This window comes from Ranitomeya imitator, chromosome 3, assembly GCF_032444005.1.
Source record: "Ranitomeya imitator isolate aRanImi1 chromosome 3, aRanImi1.pri, whole genome shotgun sequence".
Classification (NCBI taxonomy): Eukaryota; Metazoa; Chordata; class Amphibia; order Anura; family Dendrobatidae; genus Ranitomeya; species Ranitomeya imitator.
The window spans coordinates 532162588-532185373 of NC_091284.1; the positions used below are offsets into that span (position 1 = coordinate 532162588).

The following is a 22786-nucleotide window of genomic DNA, read 5'->3' on the forward strand; positions in this document are numbered from 1 at the left end:
GGTGTGTGTGTGTGTGTAAATGTGTATATATATATATATATATATATATATATATATATATATATATATATATATATATATATATATATATATATATATATATATATATATATATAGTATAGAGAGAGAGAGAAAAAAAAGCAGCACTATCAAACAGTGTATGCTATATATAGCGTATACTATATGGGTGCAAAACCTTTCAGGCATTTACCGATATTCAATATAGTATTAAAAAAATGAAGGTAACACACCATTGAGATAAAATGAAAACATAGCATTTCGATTCTCCTGGAAAAAGGTTCTCAGTACAACCGAAATGTCGCTGATCTCCAATGGGCTATTAAAACACTATTTTTTCATTTTGTCAATGGTGTGCTGCCTTCATTTTTTTGCTACTATATATTTTTACATTTATATACAGTATATATATAGAGAGAGAGAGAGAGAGAGTTAAAGAGACATATTCTAATCTTTGCTGTCCTGCAGCCGAGGTGATGTCTGTCAGTACAGTGCATGATACTGACTACTCATGACAGTCCCTCATATTTATGGCAGCTACTTGCAAGTCTATTACAGATTGTGTGATGCTTGGGCGATTTGAATCGACAGAGACACCGATCTATTTAAAAGTTCAAACAGTCGCCATAAATCTACTGTGCCTCAGCAAGACCGCAAATACAAGATAAGAAACCATCCAGGACTTGTCAGGAGGTGAGCAGTGTCCTGTCCCCTCCTCACTGCACTGCACAGAAACCTCCGGCCCCAGGTGCGACATCAGCCTTAGCTCCTACTCACAGCACCATCCAGTCCTGTGTCCAGCTACTCTCTGGCTGGAAGAAGCTGGTGCCCTGCGTTGTGACGTCTCTCCTGCAGACACAGCATGCAATATGGGCATGTCTGCAGTTTGCCGGAAGCAGCTTACAGGCATAGTGCCATCATCCAGAGTCCCAGGGAACGTATGCTCCTATTCCCCAGTCTATAGAACATACAGCAGTAGTGTAGGAGGATCATGTCTCCCTGCACTACAGTGGAGTTTACATTGGGGTGCTGTGCATGCCGACATAGTTATCAGTGGCAGTAGCCTTAGGTTAGCCCCTCAGAGCAAGGGGCGTGGGGCGACTGCACCCTCTACCCCTCTGGTAGTTACGCTACTGTATATATGTATATACCACCGGTCACTGCTAGCTCCTAATTAACAAAAGAACTGCTAGCTGCCACCACCAATCGTTTACACAGACCGATTGGACACACATTACTGGAAGCATATGGCTTCAGGAGTGTGGTTTACAAAACAAGAGAAACACAGCTATTAAATTTATATATTTAATCCAGAAAGATAGGCAGTGTTTATAAAAAAATATGGAAGATGATGCAAAATTAGAACAAACCCCAATATTCATCATTGATGAAAGGAGGCAAAAAGCCTACGATCCGGCTTTGATGAGAGTAAGGGTTACCTCTGAAGGTGTTATATTTTTTGCTTCTCTGCTTCTTGAATTTTTGAATATACAAATCCCAGTCTGGATGGTGTTCCACAATAAACCTCTATGGTAACTACCTGATCACTGCAGGAGGTCTCTGATTCAAAGGGAGGATGAAGCTCTTCCTATTTTTCTAATTTACTCTGTTATAATTAGTTTCTTTTTCCTTTCCCCATATGATCAATTTGAGGTCCTACTTCAATACGAGGTTGAAGTGCAAACTCCTCTCGCTTCTGAAGATGTCTTTATGGAATTTTTCTCTTTTTTCTCTATGACGTGTGTGTGTGTGTGTGTGTGTGTGTGTACACACACACGTGCAAATGTATATATAAGTATATGTATGGTATATCCCCTCTAGCCATTACATATTAAGTGTATACCCCAATTGGCTAGTAAACTGTACAGGTCCTTCTCAAAAAATTAGCATATTGTGTTAAATTTCATTATTTACCATAATGTAATGATTACAATTAAACTTTCATATATTATAGATTCATTATCCACCAACTGAAATTTGTCAGGTCTTTTATTGTTTTAATACTGATGATTTTGGCATACAACTCCTGATAACCCAAAAAACCTGTCTCAATAAATTAGCATATTTCATCCATCCAATCAAATAAAAGTGTTTTTTAATAACAAACAAAAAAAACATCAAATAATAATGTTCAGTTATGCACTCAATACTTGGTCGGGAATCCTTTGGCAGAAATGACTGCTTCAATGCGGCGTGGCATGGAGGCAATCAGCCTGTGACACTGCTGAGATGTTATGGAGGCCCAGGATGCTTCAATAGCGGCCTTAAGCTCATCCAGAGTGTTGGGTCTTACGTCTCTCAACTTTCTCTTCACAATATCCCACAGATTCTCTATGGGGTTCAGGTCAGGAGAGTTGGCAGGCCAATTGAGCACAGTAATACCATGGTCAGTAGACCATTTACCAGTGGTTTTGGCACTGTGAGCAGGTGCCAGGTCGTGCTGAAAAATGAAATCTTCATCTCCATAAAGCATTTCAGCCGATGGAAGCATGAAGTGCTCCAAAATCTCCTGATAGCTAGCTGCATTGACCCTGCCCTTGATGAAACACAGTGGACCAACACCAGCAGCTGACATGGCACCCCACACCATCACTGACTGTGGGTACTTGACACTGGACTTCAGGCATTTTGGCATTTCCTTCTCCCCAGTCTTCCTCCAGACTCTGGCACCTTGATTTCCGAATGACATGCAAAATTTGCTTTCATCAGAAAAAAGTACTTGGGACCACTTAGCAACAGTCCAGTGCTGCTTCTCTGTAGCCCAGGTCAGGCGCCTCTGCCGCTGTTTATGGTTCAAAAGTGGCTTTACCTGGGGAATGCGGCACCTGTAGCCCATTTCCTGCACACGCCTGTGCACGGTGGCTCTGGATGTTTCCACACCAGACTCAGTCCACTGCTTCCTCAGGTTCCCCAAGGTCTGGAATCGGTCCTTCTCCACAATCTTCCTCAGGGTCCGGTCTCCTCTTCTCGTTGTACAGCGTTTTCTGCCACATTGTTTCCTTCCAACAGACTTACCATTGAGGTGCCTTGATACAGCACTCTGGGAACAGCCTATTTGTTGAGAAATTTCTTTCTGGGTCTTACCCTCTTGCTTGAGGGTGTCAATGATGGCCTTCTTGACATCTGTCAGGTCGCTAGTCTTACCCATGATGGGGGTTTTGAGTAATGAACCAGGCAGGGAGTTTATAAAAGCCTCAGGTATCTTTTGCATGTGTTTAGAGTTAATTAGTTGATTCAGAAGATTAGGGTAATAGGTCGTTTAGAGAACCTTTTCTTGATATGCTAATTTATTGAGACAGGTTTTTTGGGTTATCAGGAGTTGTATGCCAAAATCATCAGTATTAAAACAATAAAAGACCTGACAAATTTCAGTTGGTGGATAATGAATCTATAATATATGAAAGTTTAATTGTAATCATTACATTATGGTAAATAATGAAATTTAACACTATATGCTAATTTTTTGAGAAGGACCTGTATATGTATATGATTGTTGGAAGGAATACGATTGGTTGGAACGGAGTTAATGGTTGTATCTTTATAGAATATTTGTATATCATGTTGAATTCTCCAAGCATCTATCTGTTCCTTTTGCTTTGCAGATTGTGGGAATTAATTATCACTTTTGATGCTGATCAACACCCTCTCCTCCCCCATAATTGCCTTGCTCACTGTTGTAGCTGCATGCTTCACGCTGGATACTACATGTTCTGTGCAATCTGTTCTTGAGCAGCTAGATACGTTTTATTTCTTTGAAAAGACATTAACATTATTGTATTATATAATAAAATGTTTGATTATTTGTAACAGAGTTTTAAAGAGCATTTATCTCTAAAGCAGAGGGTATTACTAAAAAAATATAAGTCCTTCAGTTGCTTTATTCTACACAGTTGAGACACAAGATGACAAAAGATAAAACAAGTCCCTGAGAAGTAGTCACTACACCATGTTCCAAATTATTATGCAATTGACATTTTTCTCGGATTTTCCTAAATGGTCGGTGCAAATGACAGTCAGTCTAATAAAAGTCATCAGTGATCACCCGTTAGAGTATACATCGAATTTTATTGAAGAAACCTCCCAATGATAACAGTATAATCTCCAAAATGAATAAAAACTCAAAATGCACTGCTCCAAATTATTAGGCACAGTAGAATTTCTAATAATTTGATATGTTTTAAAAAACTGAAAATGCTCATCTGTGGAATTTGCAGCATTAGGAGGTCACATTCACTGAACAAAAAAGCTATTTAACTCCAAAACATCCTAACAGGCCAAGTTACATGTTAACATAGGAACCCTTCTTTGATATCACCTTCACAATTCCTGCATCCATTGAACTTGTGAGTTTTTGGAGAGTTTCTGCTTGTATTTCTCTGCATGAAGTCAGAATAGCCTCCCAGAGCTGCTGTTGATGTGAACTGCCTCCCACCCTCATAGATCTTTTGCTTGATGATACTACAAAGGTTCTCTATAGGATTGAGGTCAGGGCAAGGTGGTGGGCACCCCATGAGTTTATCTCCTTTTATGCCCATTGCAGCCAATGACTCAGAGGTATTATTTGCAGCATGAGATGGTGCATTGTCATGCATGAAGATGATTTTGCTCCTGAAGGCACGTTTCAGCTTTTTATACCATGGAAGAAATTTGTCAGTCAGAAACTCTGTATTCTTTGCAGAGGTCATTTTCACACCTTCAGGGACCTTAAAGGGCCCTACCAGCTATTTCCCCATGATTCCAGACCAAAACATGACTCCTCCACCTCCTTGCTGACGTCGCAGCCTTGTTGGGACATGGTGGCCATCCACCAACCATCCATTACTTCATCCATCTGGACCATCCAGGGTTGCTCGACACTAGTGATGAGCAAATATACTCGTTACTCGAGATTTCTCGAGCATGCTCGGGGGTCCTCCAAGTATTTTTTAGTGTTCGGAGATTTAGTTTTTCTTGCCGCAGCTTAATGATTTACATCTGTTAGCCAGCATAGTACATGTGGGGGTTGCCTGGTAGCTAGAGAATAGGCCAAATAGTAGCAAGCCTTTAAAGGTTCCTACACCTTGAGGTTCGAGGGACTCCAGAGGCACCAGCAGCTTCAAATAACAGTTTGCTGCTTTATGGTATTTTGGCAGCTGCTTTCTTAATCCAATAAATTTGTCTGGCAGAAACCTTCCTCATTATGCCTTTATCTGCATGCACTCTGTCTGTGCTCTGTTTCAGTCAAAAATCTCTTCACAGTATGATGATCACTCTTAGGTATTCGTGAAATATCTAATGTTTTCATACCTTGTCCAAGGCATTGCACTATTTAATGCTTTTCAGCAGCAGAGAGATCCTGTTTATTTCCCATATCCTTTTTATTTCCCATATCGCTTGAAACCTGTGGCCTGCTTAATAATGTGGAACATCATTTTTAAGTAGTTTTCCTTTAATTAAAATCACCTGGAAAACTAATTATCACGTGTTTAAGATTGATTTCAGTGATCCAATGCGCCCTGAGACACAATATCATCTATGAGTTTATTTGAAAAACAAAACAGTTAAATCTTTATGACATTTAAATCCAATGTGCATAATAATTTGGAATTTGGTGTATTTACTCTACAGCTAAGTAATTCTGCCTACTTACCTTGGGATATACTGTATATTGCCTACCCAGATTTAGCTTTTTGAATAGACAGACTTTTGGGTGGGATTGGGGAAGTACAGGTAAAAACTTTATAAAAATGTGATATAACTTCAGAGAAATTAATAGTAAAGACAACAAGCGAATAAGAAAAAACAAACATGTCACTGCATCGGAACACAGTCCCCACAATCCCAGGCTTGAATATAGATCATGGTCAATGATTTCATAACAGGAAGGAGAAAATGTCCAGCAGACCAGGATAAAACAAAAAAAAATTGATCTTTTAACCCATTAACAACTGCCGATACGCCTTTTAACGGCGACAGTTAAGTGTACTTATTCCTCAGCGCTGCTTTATAACAGTGCTGGGAAATAAGGGTATAGAGCCCCACAGCATTAGAAAATCTCGGGTCATGATAAGGGCCGGTTTTTACAGTCCCCTGTCATGTGATCGTCATTATTCACCGATTACATTAAAAAAGTCTGAATTAAAATTTCCACCCTCTGGTATGATCTTACATATCAGAGAAGAGAGAAATGGGGTCTCCCAAATCCCCCCCGATATCTCTGCCATCCCCCGGTCCCTTCTGCTCTGGCCCTCTGCGTCGTCACCGGAAAAAAATGTTCACCCTCTGATATTTGCCTGTCGCTACCCAGCAACAATAGGGAATTCTTCCTATTGGTTGTTTTTGATCAGTGTGATAGACCCTATCACAGTGATCAAAAGAAAAAAAAACTTGTAAATCAAATACCCCCTTCTAATCCCCTTAATTAGATAACAATTATATAATGAAAAAAGTTTTTTTCATTCTCTACGGTTGGGGTTGTGGTTGTGTTAGGGTTGGGATTATGGTTAAGGTTGTGTTAGGGATAGAGTTGGGGTTGTGTTAGAGTTGGAGTTAGAATTGTATTTTTCAAAAGTGAAAAAAAAGATGACGATATGACTGCTAGTGTTGAGTGCAAGTACTCAAGTTTGTATGGCATGCTCGGGAAGGGACATAGTATCGCAGATCCCCTGCATGTTTTTGGGGGTGTTTAACAGCAGCGAAACATGCAGGCAGGGACTTGAGCATGTCACTCAAGCACCCGCGATATTCAATGCATAGTCAAGCACCCGCGATATTCAATGCATAGTCAAGCACCCGATGTAAACTAGCAAGCACTTGCTCTAAACACTAATGACGACATATATTCAGTGTGACAACCTAATGTTATCAAATTCTGTGTCGTACCTGTGGGTTCAAAATGCTCACTATACCCCTGGATAAAATCCTTGAAGGGTGTTCTTTGCAAAATGGGGTCACTTGTTGGTGGTTTCCACTGTTTAGGCACATCAGGGGCTCTCCAAATGCAAGATGGCGTCAGCTCTAGATTCCAGATAATTTTACGTTCAAAAAGTCAAATGTCGTTCCTTACCTTACAAGCTCTGCTGTGCACCCAAACGGTAGATTTCCCACACAAATCAGGAGAAATTTTGTTTCCATTTTTTCTTGTTACCCTTGTGAAAATAAAAAATATTGGGGTCTAAAGTAGTTTTGTTTTGGAAAAAGTTAAATGTTAAATTTTTTCCTTCCACATTGCTTCAGTTTTCTTGAAGCATTTGAAGGGCTAATAAACTTTTTGAATGTGGTTTTGAGCACCTTGAGGGGTGCAGTTTTTAGAATGGTGTCACTTTTGGGTACTTTATGTCATGTAGGCCCCTCAAAGTCACTTCAAATGTGATGTGGTCCCTAAAAAAACTGGTTTTGTAAATTTTGTTGGAAAAATGAGAAATCGCTGGTCAACTTTTAACCCTTCCAACTTCATAACCCCAAAAAAGTTCAGGTTTCCAAAATTGTGCTGAGGCAAAGTAGACATGCGGGAAATGTTGTTATTTATTAACTATTTTGTGTGACATAACCGATTTAAGGGCACAAAAATTAAAAGTTTGAAAATTGCAAAATTTTTAACACTTTTCAAAATTTCCATTTTTTAAAAAAATAAACGCAAGTCGTATCGGAGAACCACTATCATGAAGTACAATGTGTCGCAAAAAACATTCTCAGAATCAGTGGGATCCGTTGAAGCGTTCCAGAGTTATAACCACATAAAGTGACAGTGGTCAGAATTGTAAAAATTGTCTATATCACTAAGGGGTTAATTATTACAGCTTACATTCTGGAATCATGCCAACACTAGTAACACAAATGGCTTTTATCGACTTGCTGTCGATTTTTGGGATGTACTAATAAAGAGTTAGTTGTTTCATTTTGATCAGCAGGGGTTACACTTTCTTCTCAATAACTAGCTAACAGCTAAAATGAAGAAAAAAATAGTGTTAACAATTGCATAAAGGACGACCCATAGATTTATTCATAAATCTGTTAATAGGGTCAAAGAAAATATAAAAGGGCTGTCCAAACTTTTCAAATGGGTAAAATTGCAAAGTACATGTAAAACTAAGCATCTTTACGATGTACCTCTTAGTAATAAAGAGTTTGTTTATATAGTTGACTGTACTAGCCTCCAATGGAATCTAGCAGTGGTGGCCGAATCCCTAGGAAAGGAGTGAAGCTCTTGTAAGCTTTTTGCTGTAGACTTTGCAAGTGCTGCTGTGAAGCTCGCCAAATCGCTAGGGCTTCAGGGCTCCTCTGTGTATAGCTGCCTCAGATTGCAGCATTAGTTAGCGCACAGTTCACGTTAGGGGCATGACCTGGCTGTTGGTCTGAACTGTCAGTCATCAGGAGCACATCGCTCCCCAGTAAGAGGCCTAAAGAGATGGGAGAGTGCTCTTCTGAAGATAAAAGATGCAACACCCCTTCCAGTTTAGTACCTATATATTAGCAGTTAGAAGGACTCATACCATAAGTTTGTATAATAAGGTCTCTCAGGAGGAATTTAATGGGGTGTGGACGTGATAGGATGGGATATTCACAGAAGAGAGCCAAACATAACAAATATGAGCACTGAGGCACATATCCATTGTGTTCTTGAATTGTAAAGTGATTTGACTGGAATAAAAAATGGGCATATTTTACAATTCATGCAATGAGTACACTTTTGCTGGGCAAAATTGAGTTTCAGCTCCCTCCAAAGATTTTCTATTGGGTTCAGGTCTGGAGAATTGCTAGGCCCCTTCAGGACCTTGAAATGCTTCTTATGCAACCACTCTTTAATTGATCTGGCTGTTTGTTTTGTGTCATTGTCATGCTGGAAGACCCAGCCACGACCGATCTTCAATGCTCTTGCGCAGGGAAGGAGGTTGTTGGCCAAAATTTTGCAGTACATCACCCCGTCCATCCTCCCTTTACAATATATGGTGCAGTTGTCCTGTCTCCTTTGCAGAAAAGCACCCCCAAAGCATGAGGTTTCCCCTACCATGCTTTACAGCTGGGACGGTGTTCTTGGGGTTGTATTAATCCTTCGTCTTCCTCCAAACACGGTGAAGTTCTATTTTTGTCTCATCTGAACACATGACCTTCTCCCTTGCCTCTATTGGATCAACCAGATGGTTATTGGTAAACTTCAAACGGGTTTTAATCCATGAGGGCGTGGTGTGTTACTAACAATACTGTCTGAGACTGTGATCCCAGCTCTCTTCAGGTCATTGACCAGGTCCTCCCATGTAGTTCCCAGCTGAATCCTGACCTTTCTCAAAATCATTCCTGCCCCACGAGGCGAGATATTGCATGGAGCCCTAGACCAGAGAAACACCTTGTGTTTTTTCCATTTTCTAATAACCGTGCCAACAGTCATTGCCTTCTCACCAAGCTGCTTGCCTATTGTCCTGTAGCCCATCACAGCTTTGTGCAGATCTACAATTTTGTCCCTGGTGTCCTTAGACCACTCTTTGGTCTTCGCCATGATGGAGAGGCTGGAGTGTGATTAATTTTGTGGACAGGTGTCTTTTATACAAGTAACAAGTTCAAACAGGTGCAATTAATACAGGTAAAGAGTGCAGAGTAGGAGGGCTTCTTAAAGTAAAACTACCAGGTTTGTGAGAGCCAGAATTCTTCCTGTTTGGTAGGTGATCAAATACTTATTCCAAGCAATGAAATGCAGTTTAAATGTTTTAAAATCATACAATGTGATTTTGTTTTTTTTTAAGATTCTGTCTCTCACAGTAGAAGTGTACCTATGATAAAAATTACAGACCTCTCCATTCTTTGTAGATGGGAAAGCTTGCAAAATCAGCAGTGTATCAAATACTCATTTTCCCCACTGAATATATATAGATGACATTTTGTGACACACAAATGCAGCTTGCATTTCATTTATCTTTATGTCGATTCCAGGGTTATACTACATCCACCTGTTGCCACCTGAATTAACCCCTTTCTGACCTCAGACGGGATAGTACGTCCGAGGTCAGATTCCCTGCTTTGATGCAGGCTCCGGTGGTGAGCCCGCATCAAAGCCGGGACATGTCAGCTGTTTTGAACAGCTGACATGTGCCCGCAATAGCGGCTGGTGGCATTGCGATTCACCCACCGCTATTAACTAGTTAAATGACGCTGTCAAACGCTGACAGCGGCATTTAACTACCGCTTCCGGCCATCGGGCCGGAAATGAGAGTATTGCTGACCCCCGTCACGGTGCGTCAGCATAACAACCAGAGGTCTCATTGAGACCTCTATGGTTGTTGATGCCGGATTGCTATGAGCGCCACCCTGTGGTCGGCGCTCATAGCAATGCAGTAAATTTACTATCTAGGAGCGATCTGAGCTTCGTTCCTATGTAGCAGAGGCGATCGAGTTGTGCCTGCTTTTAGCCTCTCATGGAGGCTATTGAAACATGGCAAAAGTAAATAAAAAATGTTTTAAAAAATATGAAAAAAATATAAAAGTTTAACCCCTTTCTGACCTCGGATGGGATAGTACGTCCAAGGTCAGATCCCCTGCTTTGATGTGGGCTCCGGCGGTGAGCCCACATCAAAGCCGTGACATGTCAGCTGTACAAAACAGCTGACATGTGCGCGCAATAGAGGCGACTGGAATTGCGATCCACCCGCTGCTTATAACTAGTTAAATGCTGCTGTCAAACACTGACAGCGGCATTTAGCTACCGCTTCTGGCCATCCAGCCTGAAATGCACGCATCGCCGACCCCAGTTACATGATCGGGGTCAGCGATGCGTCAGCATAGTAACCAGAGTTCTCCTTGAGACCTCTATGGTTGCTGATGCCGGTTTGCTGTGAGCGCCGCCCTGTGGTCGGCGCTCATAGCAAGCCTGTAATTCAGCTACATAGGAGCGATCTGATGATCACTCCTATGTAGCAGAGCCGATCAGGCTATGCCAGCTTCTAGCCTCCCATGGAGGCTATTGAAGCATGGCAAAAGTAAAAAATTTTTTAAAAAAAATATGAAATAAATAAATAATAATAATAATAATAATAATTTTATTTATATAGCGCCAACATATTCCGCAGCGCTTTACAAATTATAGAGGGGACTTGTACATACAATAGACATTACAGCATAACAGAAATACAGTTCAAAACAGATACCAAGAGGAGTGAGGGCCCTGCTCGTAAGCTTACAAACTATGAGGAAAAGGGGAGACACGAGAGGTGGATGGTAACAATTGCTATAGTTATTCGGACTATAAATAAAGAAAATATAAAAGTTTAAATCACCCCCCTTTCGCCGCATTCAAAATAAAACAATAAAAATCAAATATACACATATTTGGTATCGCCGAGTTCAGAATCGCCCGATCTATCAATAAAAAAAAGGAATAACCTGATCGCTAAACGGCGTCGCGAGAAAAAAATTCGAAACACCAGAATTACGTTTTTTTGGTCACCGCGACATTACATTAAAATGCAATAACGGGCAATCAAAAGAACGTATCTGCACCTAAATGGTATCATTGAGAACGTCAACTCGGCACGCAAAAAATAAACCCTCACCTGACCCCAGATCACGAAAAATGGAGATGCTACGGGTATCGGAAAATGGCGCAATTTTTTCCCTTTTTTTATTTTTAGCAAAGTTTGGAATTTTTTTCACCACTTAGATAAAAAATAACCTAGACATGTTTGGTGTCTATGAACTCGTAATGACGTGGAGAATCAAAATGACTAGGGTTGTGTTGGGGTTAGGGTTGTGTTGGGGTTAGGGTTATGGTTAGGGTTGGGATTAGAGTTAGGGGTGTGTTGAGATTAGGGTTGGGGCTAGGGCTTTGTTAGGGTTGGAGTTAGATTTGTGGAGTTTGCACTGATTAGTTACATCAGGGGTCTCCAAACGCTACATGGCGCTTGCCATTGATTCCAGCCAATTTTGAGTTCAAAATGTAAAACGGTGCTCACTCCCTTCTGAGCCCTGCCATGCGCCCAAACAGTGGCTTTCCCCCACACACGGAGTATCGGCATATTCAAGAAAAATTGCACAACAAATTTTATGGTCCATTTTCTACTGATACCCTTGGGAAATAAAAAAGAAGTTTGGTTCCAAGTATTTTTTTTGTAAACGTAAAATGTTCATATTTTCCTTTCACACTGCTTTAGTTCTCGTGAAGCACCTGAAGGGTTAATAAACTTCTTGAATGTGGCTTTGTGCACCTTGAGGGGTGCAGTTTTAGAATGGTGTAAATTTTGGGTATTTTCTGTTATATGGACCCCCCAAACTCACTTGAAATGTTAGGTGGACCCTATAAAAATGGTTTTGTAAATTTTGTTGTTAAAAAGGGGAAATCGCCGGTCAACTTTTAACCCTTATAACGTCCTAATATAAAGTAGACATGTGGGAAATGTTACTTATTAACTATTTTTTACGATATGACTCTCTGATTTTTGGGCACAAAAATTAAGAGTTTGAAAATTACAAAATGTTCAAAATTTTTGTCAAATTTCCATGTTTTTCATAAATAAATGCCAGTCATATCGAAGACATTTTACCACTATCATGAAGTACAACAATATGTCACGATTAAAACAAACTCAGAATCAGTGGGATCCATTGAAGCGTTCCAGAGTTATTACCTCATAAAATGACAGTGATCAGAATTGTAAAAATTGGCTACGTTATGAAGTACAAAATTGGCTCTGTCACTAAGGGGTTAAGATTGTAATTGGTACTTGATGTATCCTTAAAAAAAAGCGAATGCAACAGAGATTTATGAATGAGGATTAAGGGTGTGTGCCAAGTTTTTGGAGAGTTTTTGATGCTGCGTAGAAACACAGCATCTTACCATTCCAGCGAAGTGGATGGGATTTATAGAACTCTCATGCCCACTGTGTTTCTTTTTCACTCCAGTGTAAACTGACCAGCGCTGCGCATTTGAAATCAGCAACATGTCAATTTCTCTTGCGGGTACGTTGAGTTTTATCTACAGATTTTTGCCATAAACTTGCGTTAGGTGCAGAAATTCCACAAGTAAAAAACGCACAAACGGTTTTAGCACATTTCCACTGCGAAAATGCATAAGAAATGCATGTAATCCACACATGAATATAACAATAAAGTTTTGTGAAATAACAGGAGAAATACTATTTTTGTCAATAACAGGGCAGCTTTGTTTAAAACATGACGCATCAACAAAAGACAAAAGTGCAGCATAAAAAAGTGTTAAAACGCATGTAAAAAACTGCACACAAAAACAAATGAAAAAATGGAAGCAACCTAATTTATATAATAAATGCAGAAATGGTGCAGAAATTCTGCAACATCAAAAACTCATCAAAAGCTCGTTGTGGAAAATTAGCCTAATGAGTGGTGTTGAAATCTCATATTGTAATTGATCTTACTGTAAAACATACCTACTTATTTGCAATAGAACGATTAGTATGTCATGCTGGTTTGTTCGGGGGTTGCTCAGCTTAGAAATCAATTTTTCAAATACCCAATTTATAGAGGAGCACGCATATTCAACATCCTATTCTCTAGGCGAATGTGGACAGTGGTTGGGAACAGTGTCAAAAATAGACAAGCTGGCTATTGTCCACCATCTTCACTGCGGCTTAATACTGACTAGTGCAAGAATTAACCATATCTCTGAGGTCAGATCAAACAAGATCCAGCCATATATTTTAGGCTAGGGCTGCACGGCGACCTGCTGTTTGACACTGATATCACTGCTACATGTTGCACATGTTGCAAGAGCCACATGATAATGTGTGCAAACTGTGTAGCGCTGTGGAACATGTTAGCGCTATATAAAAATAAAGATTATTATTATTATTACATATGTTTTAAAAAGGTGTTGGATTTTCTCTCGCTGGTCACCAGTCACACATGACACGCTTGCCATAGACTTCAATGCAAGCCGCACGCGATATACCTGCAACTTGGCTGTTTTATTAAAATCAATGTGACTTTTCAGAGAATTGCTTTCGTGTGACATACAGTTGAAACCAGAAGTGTACATACACTATATAAAAAGACACATATGTATGTTTTTCTCAATATCGGACATGAAATCAGAATAAACCTTTCCCGTTTTAGGTCAATTAGGATTACCATAATCTACTATATAATTGTCTAAGGGTCACTTCCGTCTGTCTGTCTGTCCTTCTGTCACAGATATTCATTGGTCGCGGCCTCTGTCTGTCATGGAAATCCAAGTCGCTGATTGGTCGCGGCAAACAGCCGCGACCAATCAGCGACGGCCACAGTCCAGCGGCAACATGGCCGCTCCTTCCTCCCTGCAGTCAGTGCCCCCTCCATACTCCCCTCCAGTCAGTGCTCACACAGGGTTAATGGCAGCGCTAAACGACCGCGCTATGCCGCGGTGTAACGCACTCGGTTAACGCTGTGTGACCAACGTTTTACTATTGATGCTGCCTATGCGGCATCAATAGTAAAAACATCTAATGTTAAAAAATAATTACAAAAAAAAAATCGTTATATACTCACCGTCCCGTCTCGCGAGACCGCTACGTCATCATCTCGCGAGACCACAATGCACCCGCGAGACCGGACCGCGCGACGAGCATCGGGAACCGCTTCGCTTGGATCCGGGGGCTCCGGAAGGTGAGTATATAACTATTTTTTTATTTAATTATTTTTTTAACAAGGATATGATTCCCACATTGCTATATACTACGTGTGCTGGACAATATACTACATGGGCTGTGCAATATACTACATGGGCTGTGCAATATACTACATGGGCTGTGCAATATACTACGTGACTGGGCAATATACTACCTGGCTGGGCAACGTGGCTGGGCAATATACTACGTGACTGGGCAATATACTACATGACTGGGCAATATACTACGTGGCTGGGCAATATACTACGTGGCTGGGCAATATACTACGTGGCTGGGCAATATACTACGTGGCTGGGCAATATACTACGTGGCTGGGCAATATACTTCGTAACTGGGTAATATACTACGTGGCTGGGCAATATACTACGTGGCTGGGCAATATACTACGTGGCTGGGTTATATACTACGTGACTGGGCAATATACTACGTGGCTGGGCAATAAACTACGTGGCTGGGCAATATACTACGTGGCTGGGCAATATACTACATGGCTGGGCAGTATACTACGTGTCTGTGCTGTATACTACGTAGCTGGGCAATATACTATGTGGCTGGGCAATATACTACCTGGCTGGGCAACGTGGCTGGGCAATATACTACGTGACTGGGCAATATACTACATGACTGGGCAATATACTATGTGGCTGGGCAATATACTACGTGGCTGGGCAATATACTACGTGGCTGGGCAATATACTACGTGGCTGGGCAATATACTACATGGCTGGGCAGTATACTACGTGTCTGTGCTGTATACTACGTAGCTGGGCAATATACTATTGTCGGGATCGTCACGACAATACCCTTCATCCACCAGTCATTCCAAATCAGATTAAAAGCATGTTGGTACCGGATAAGAATGAGTCAGACACAATGCTGGTTCAAACTCATTGCATGCTCGTGTGTAACGTCACAGCAACAACTGAACTTTATTTCCTGATACACAACATTACATGATCTATTGGGGGAAGGTGTGCAGAGGGCGGGGATAGGCGGGGGTTAAGCAATGTATCTAGTATTCAGTCCTTCTGGTTGGCTCTGACATCATCTGATGAATCTTCCTTTGTCCACATCTTGTCCACATCGCTTTAAGTATCATTTCAAGAGAAATGATACTTGTCCTTCTGGAATGTGTAACTTGCTTCTTCAGCAGAGTGAATCTGGAGCAAAGGTGAATACTGGCAGCCATGTTAAATACAATTACATATGCATTAGCAAGCGAAGAGGAAAAACTTATTGTTTCACAGTATAAGAATATATAAAAGTACAAAAGAGTATAAAGACATATATTTTCACCTTGACAATCCCCCTAAACACTAAGTTTTTCCCTAAAAAGAAAGTTCCTTCGAGACTGTCCATGCGATGGGGAAAGGGGAGGTGGATTTCTTCATCCAGACACCTCAGAAGCTCTCCCCTTGTCAGAGGCCTCCAGGCAGCTGAACCCTTCACTAGCTTCACATGGAGTTCTCCTACTGTCCCTAAACTAAATCTCTTAGCATCATCTGAGAGTAAGGGGTTTTGTCTATCTTCTTGAGGGGGACATACTTGGGGATCTCCCCTGGATCAGTGCCATCGCACTCTAGTGGGTCAACTTCTTGGTTGAGGAAGGTGCCAGTCGGAGTTGCCTCAGTGATAACCTTTTTATACAGGGGAATAACACAACAGAGGATTATCGATCCAACTACAAGAAAAGCAATCAGTATTAGACAAGCTTGTTGAAGGAATCCTTTGAGCCCACCCAACCAACCGGAAAAGAAAGATGTGTCTACTCCAGCATTAGATTTTAATTCTGCTGCTAACCCATTTATCTTTTTAAGAGCTATCATGGTCTTTCCATTTACCCCAGAGTTCTGAGGGATATAGGTACAACACTCCTCTCCCACCATCCCACAGACTCCTCCTTTCTCAGCTAAGATCATATCAAGGGCTAATCGGTTTTGGAGGGTCATTCTAGTGTTAGGGCCCAATTCCTCAACTATACCCTGGAAAGCATCACAGGTAAAATTGACAAACCTTTGTTCACTGTAATATATGTAATTGATCCCATCAACATTTTATTAATCTGCACTTGTGGATTAAAGAAACAAAGCTAGCATAGATCTGGTTCTGGGCTTTAAATTGGTCAGGCACCCCCCTTGGCACTCCAATGCCATCGACATATACCAATAGATCTTCTTCATAACTCATGTGGAGCTGATCGAGACTTCTCTTCTTTCTGGTATATTCATCAGGTGTCTCTGGATCCCAAGGTAAAATCTTGAACTGCATGGCTAGTGTAACAAGGGTACATTGACCTATCCAGGCATTAGGCAACCTAGGATGGAGCTTACCATCTCCACATAACCAATAAATGTCGTACATATACTGTGTATGATTAGCTAGCAAGTCAGTATCTAGGGAACTGTTCTCTTTGCAGAAACCTGTCTCGAAGACCCCTACTGGTGTGCCTGTAGTGTCGTGGGAATTATAGCAGGTATAATTATCAGCTAATACAGTTATCCCTCCTGGGTCCTTTAGTTTAGGTGCTTCATGAATTAGTGGGACATAATCTGAGCAATCAGTGGACTTTAAACCCTTCAACAGATTCATAACACAGGCAGTAGTATTGTCATCAGGAAAAAACAATGCATGTGTGTATAGATGTGTATTCGCTGCAGCACAAGCAATACATCCTACAGAGATATTCTGGACTCTTACATTGTATCTTACCCATTCTAACCATAAATTTTTCCTTGGGGCTGTTTGTGTTTCTATGGAGAAGACTTCTTGCCAACTGAGACCTGGAATGGGGATTACTTCGTTAACTATATTTTGCAAACGTTCACCTGGGCCTGTTTTAGCTGTACTGGTAACGGGGGCCTTGGTTGGTCTGAAGCTAATATCCTGGAGCTGTATATGGCCTAAATTCCCATAGTATCCACCATTAAACACATTATGACAATATCTTCCCAGTACAATTGTTATCTCTGGTAACACATATATAATACTGGATAATTCCCTCTACCACCCGCTGAGTCTCGGGGCACTTGACTACATCGCAGAAATCAAATCTCCAGATATTTACCGGGGCCGTTAGATTTACCCAGAGAATAGTGGCACCGGAATTCTTATTTACAATAGGGGCCGAAAAGGTAGGGGCGAAGATGGCCCCCAGCCTCAGGACCAAAAACAACAGCAACATTTTCCTTCGATCATCACTGTGACTAAGCGCTGGTTCGGTCTCTTTTGCAGTGTGCAGCTTAGATTCAGGTGCTCTTTCCTTCAAGTTTTACTGACATAGCTTTTCACGACCATAAGACCACCAGGCTTCAAATTGTGACCAATATCGGTTTCTGCTGAATCTGGAAGGGAAGAAGAAACTAAAACATGGGTGTTAGCAACATTTCTACTAAACTGAATAACATATTGAACAGCACGGTCAGTTTCTTCTGACAACTACTGAGACTGAAAATTTACAACTGAGAACCTAGCACCAAACAATATCTCATATGGGGACAGGCCATGTTTTGCAATAGGGGTAGCACGAATATATAAGAGCCCTGGCCATGGAGCCGTAGTGTCCTGCATCATTTTGGTCAATTGTCCCTTCAGTGTGCTGTTCAGCCTCTTAACTTTCCCACTAGATTGTGGATGGTACGGAGTATGGAGAGCTACAGTGGATCCAAGCATTGTCAGAACCTCCTGATACACATGAGAAGGAAAGGCCGGGTCTTGGTCACTTTCAACAACTTCTGGAACACCATATCTGCATATAACTTCCATCACCAGTTTCTTTGCTGTGGTCTTTGCAGTCACGTTGGTAACGGGGAGTGCTTCTGGCCAACTGGAGAACATGTCGACAACCACCAGACAATATTCATACCTTCCAGACTTAGGCAACGTAATGAGGTCCACCTGGAGCCTTTGGAAAGGATAGTCGGGCTTAGCAAGATACTTCGGGGGTACACGTTGAAGTTGACCGGGATTGCAGATCTGACAGATACCTCGATATGTGGGCCCATGCGCCCATGTGGCAATAGCAGGGTACATCCGCTTAGGGAGACACAAGTTGGTCCTTTTTCCAGCGACCATTGTCCATACGTGCTCCATCAGCTTTCCACTGCTTCACTTCTTCCTTTGGGGACATTCTCTGCATCGTCATTAAGCGGTCTTGCGGGGTCCGGCAGAAAACCTCAGTCTGTCGTAGATCATCAGGTTCCTGTAGAGTCAGTGTTTCTTGTAACTGTTTACGCTGAGAGCGTGTGGTCACCATAGCTGGTATGGTCAGTTCAACAGGCAGAAGAGCAGCGGCTTTTGCTTGCATATCCGCAAAGGCGTTACCACCAGTCTGTGGTCTGTTCCATAGTACCGTGCTCCTTAACTTTGATAATGGCCACCTGAGTAGGTAATTCAATTGAGTCCATGAGGGCTTTAACAGCTTCAGCATTCTTCACTGAGTCCCGGCGGTAGTAACAAATCCTCGATTGGCTCATAGGGCTCCGAAATCATGAGCAATACCAAATGCATACTGTGAGTCCGTGTATATTAGCCCGCCTGTCTTTGGCTTGTGCTGACAGGGAGGGAGGGAGTGCAGCTCCGTGCACTACAGTGTCTTCCGTAGTAACAGCGTATCCAGTGTGGAATCTGCCAAAATCATCACCATATCTTGAACAGTCTTTCAGGGCCTTGTAGAGAAATTGCATTATGCGGGGTGTGTCCGGTATCCACTGACAACAATAAGTACATAGTCCAAGAAAACGCTGGAGTTCAGTCTCATCTTTTGGGAATGGAAGGGAGCTGATGGCTATTTTCCTTTCTTCTGTGAGGTGTCTGGCACCCTGAAGGAGACAGTGACCCAAAAATATCACTTGACCAAGGCAGAACCGAAGTTTCGAGGCCGAAACCTGACAGTTCAGATCTGCCAGATACTTGCGAAAACTAACAGTGGCAACAATGGCTTCCTGCTCTGTCTGTGCACACAACAAAAAAAAACAAAAAATTACCCACATACTGAAGCAGCGTGACATAAGGATATTCTAACTGCCAGGGTTAGAGACACTATCCCCCCTATTTTTTTTTTTTTTTTTCAAACTGATTGGGAAAGGACATGTAAGATACACATCTCATTATACTCATCTACATAGGGGTTATATAACGTAAGGACCATCTGACCATCATCTTGGCTCACCAACTCTCTAGGTCTGCTCAGGTGCACTTATACGTCCATCATATTGTCTTTGTCTGTCTAATGGGAAAGGTTTGTTCTCAGGGTCAGCCAATTATTTTAGCGTAGCTAGCTAGTCAGAGGGCTTCCAGGGATAATACTCCTGTATCTGTCTTACACTACCTGATGTGGTTGGTTCTCTGGTGGTGGGGGTGACTAGATGACCGGTTAGGGGTGACATGACATGCTGGTCTACAGCTCCTTCCCAAAAGGATTACTGTCAGCTTACTCCCAAAGTTAATGTCCCCACTAACCACAATCCTGTGTCAGCTTCTTATGTCACTACATGTGATCTTATCTGGACAGGAATCAGTGTAATTCACTTAGGTTGGGTTGCAGCACAGATTATACAAGTATTTCTCCAGTCTGGGTTTGTCTGACCGCAATATATACAAATCCATCTGTCTTGTCTTGGTCTGAGAATTAACATGGCGAGAGAGATTTCCAGACACAGGGTTAAAATGAATATTGGAGTATGAGACTGGATTTGTGTAAGGGAGGGGGGCTGGAGTCTTTCTCTTGGGCCACTGATAAGGAAGCGAGCTGCGAGCTGTGTCCTTGAAGCTGTGTTGGGGGGGAGGGGGACTAGAGAGCGAGTAAAGATCGCTGCAGCTGCTGATACAGAATGTGTTAAGTTCTTCTGAAAACTTTGGCCCCCCTTTCTCTGGCCCGCAGCACAAAGAGGAAAAATCAAAAAACAATTCGCGCAGGGGTTCACCCCTCCCATCGGCTATAAACACAGAGATAAGAATTTACAGCATTCCTCAACACAAAAGAAGAAAAACAACAACGCAGCTATTTGACTCCCCCCTCCCATTGGGTGTTTTCACAGATCTACACAGAGTAACGGATTACAGCAGTTCTCAGACTCAATTAATTTCTACAAAACCTTCACACAATTCATATACAAAAACACCTTAGAAAAACCAATGATTGAGATATTTTATAACCAAACACGGGCTCTGCATCCTCTCATCCTCCCTCTCCATCAACCTTTTTCCATTCCTCGTTCTTTAAACCTCGCGCAACTCGCAGATGAGCTTGCGCTTGTTCTAACAGTCCTTCATCTTTCAACATTCTTGACTGCCTTCTTGCCCTCCCGTGACTCTACTATTGTCTTGACTTCCACAGCATCCTCACTTAACTCGTGGGTTACGGACTTCTGCCATAAGAGACGCAACATGACTCACAGAATACTACGCCCTTCTGCAGTAGGCCGCTGACAGCGGTAACAACACTGTATTCCCAACAAAATGAATAAAGAGCCTCGCGCTCGATATCCTGTCCCTAACCTCTGAACACCAGTGATTAACAGTCTACCCTGTCACGATATTCTAAACGTTGGGAGGCGGTCTCCTAGTGAGAGCCCTCCACAGAAAAACAGGTGGTCCCCTCTCGTGACGTCTTAATTACCTATCTGGACAATATCACAGAGGCTGCGTCTCCTATCCCTTCTCAAAGCCGCCCCCAATCCACAAACTTCCTCAATCTTTCACTCTATCACTACTAGGCAACAGTCACGGGTAGGGTGGTTGAATGGAGTACAATGACCGGTGGAGGAGGTGTGGTGTACACGAGGACGCGCAGAGTGCGACGTCTCTCAGTTGCTGGTTCGAAGCGTGGCACGGGATCGCGCTCGGTCTCACCACTCGACCGGTCACTCCCCAGACCCAAGGAGACCACAGACTAACCAATAACGGCTGAAACACTAGCAAGTGTGACACATACATAGTATGTGATCTCCACTTACCGTGTTTGGAGGGTGATCAGTCCTCGAGGTCAGCCACTACGGGTGTCGTCCACGGACGTCCAGGCATGGGTCCAGGGGGTCTCGGATCGCCGGCCACGCCCCTCGTTGGTTGCGCCAAATTGTCGGGGTCGTCACGACAATAACCTTCATCCACCAGTCATTCCAAATCAGATTAAAAGCATGTTGGTACCGGATAAGAATGAGTCAGACACAATGCTGGTTCAAACTCATTGCATGCTCGTGTGTAACGTCACAGCAACAACTGAACTTTATTTCCTGATACACAACATTACATGATCTATTGGGGGAAGGTGTGCAGAGGGCGGGGATAGGCGGGGGTTAAGCAATGTATCTAGTATTCAGTCCTTCTGGTTGGCTCTGACATCATCTGATGAATCTTCCTTTGTCCACATCTTGTCCACATCGCTTTAAGTATCATTTCAAGAGAAATGATACTTGTCCTTCTGGAATGTGTAACTTGCTTCTTCAGCAGAGTGAATCTGGAGCAAAGGTGAATACTGGCAGCCATGTTAAATACAATTACATATGCATTAGCAAGCGAAGGGGAAAAACTTATTGTTTCACAGTATAAGAATATATAAAAGTACAAAAGAGTATAAAGACATATATTTTCACCTTGACACTATGTGGCTGGGCAATATACTACGTGGCTGGGCAATATACTACGTCGCTGGGCAATATACTATGTGGCTGGGCAATATACTACGTGGCTGGGCAATATACTACGTGACTGGGCAATATACTACGTGGCTGGGCAACATACTACGTGGCTGGGCAATATACTACGTGGACTGTGCAATATACTACGTGGACATGCATATTCTGGAATACCCGATGCGTTAGAATCGGGCCACGATCTAGTTATTAATATTTGCCAAATGCCAGAATAGAATGTTTTAAGGAATTTTTATTACTTACTGCAAAGTCAAAGGTTTACATACATTTCATTAGTATTTGGTACCATTGCCCTTAACCCCTTCACGACCAGAGGTATTTCCGTTTTTGTGTTTTCGTTTTTAGCTCCCCTTCTACCCAGTGCCATAACTTTATCTTTTGGTCAATATGGCCATTTGAGGGCTTTTGTTTGCAGGACAAGTTGTACTTTCGATTGAGACCATTGGTTGCAACATATCGTGTACTGAAAGATTTGAAAAAAATTCCAAGTGCGCTGAAATTGCAAAAAAAGTGCAA

General features: G+C 42.0%; 1 protein-coding gene across 2 annotated transcripts in view; it reads left to right on the top strand.

Annotated features, from left to right (window-relative positions):
• KSR1 (kinase suppressor of ras 1) overlaps nt 1-22786 on the top strand; it is a 313042-nt gene that overhangs the window by 141612 nt on the left and 148644 nt on the right. The gene's annotated exons all lie outside the window — the stretch shown is intronic.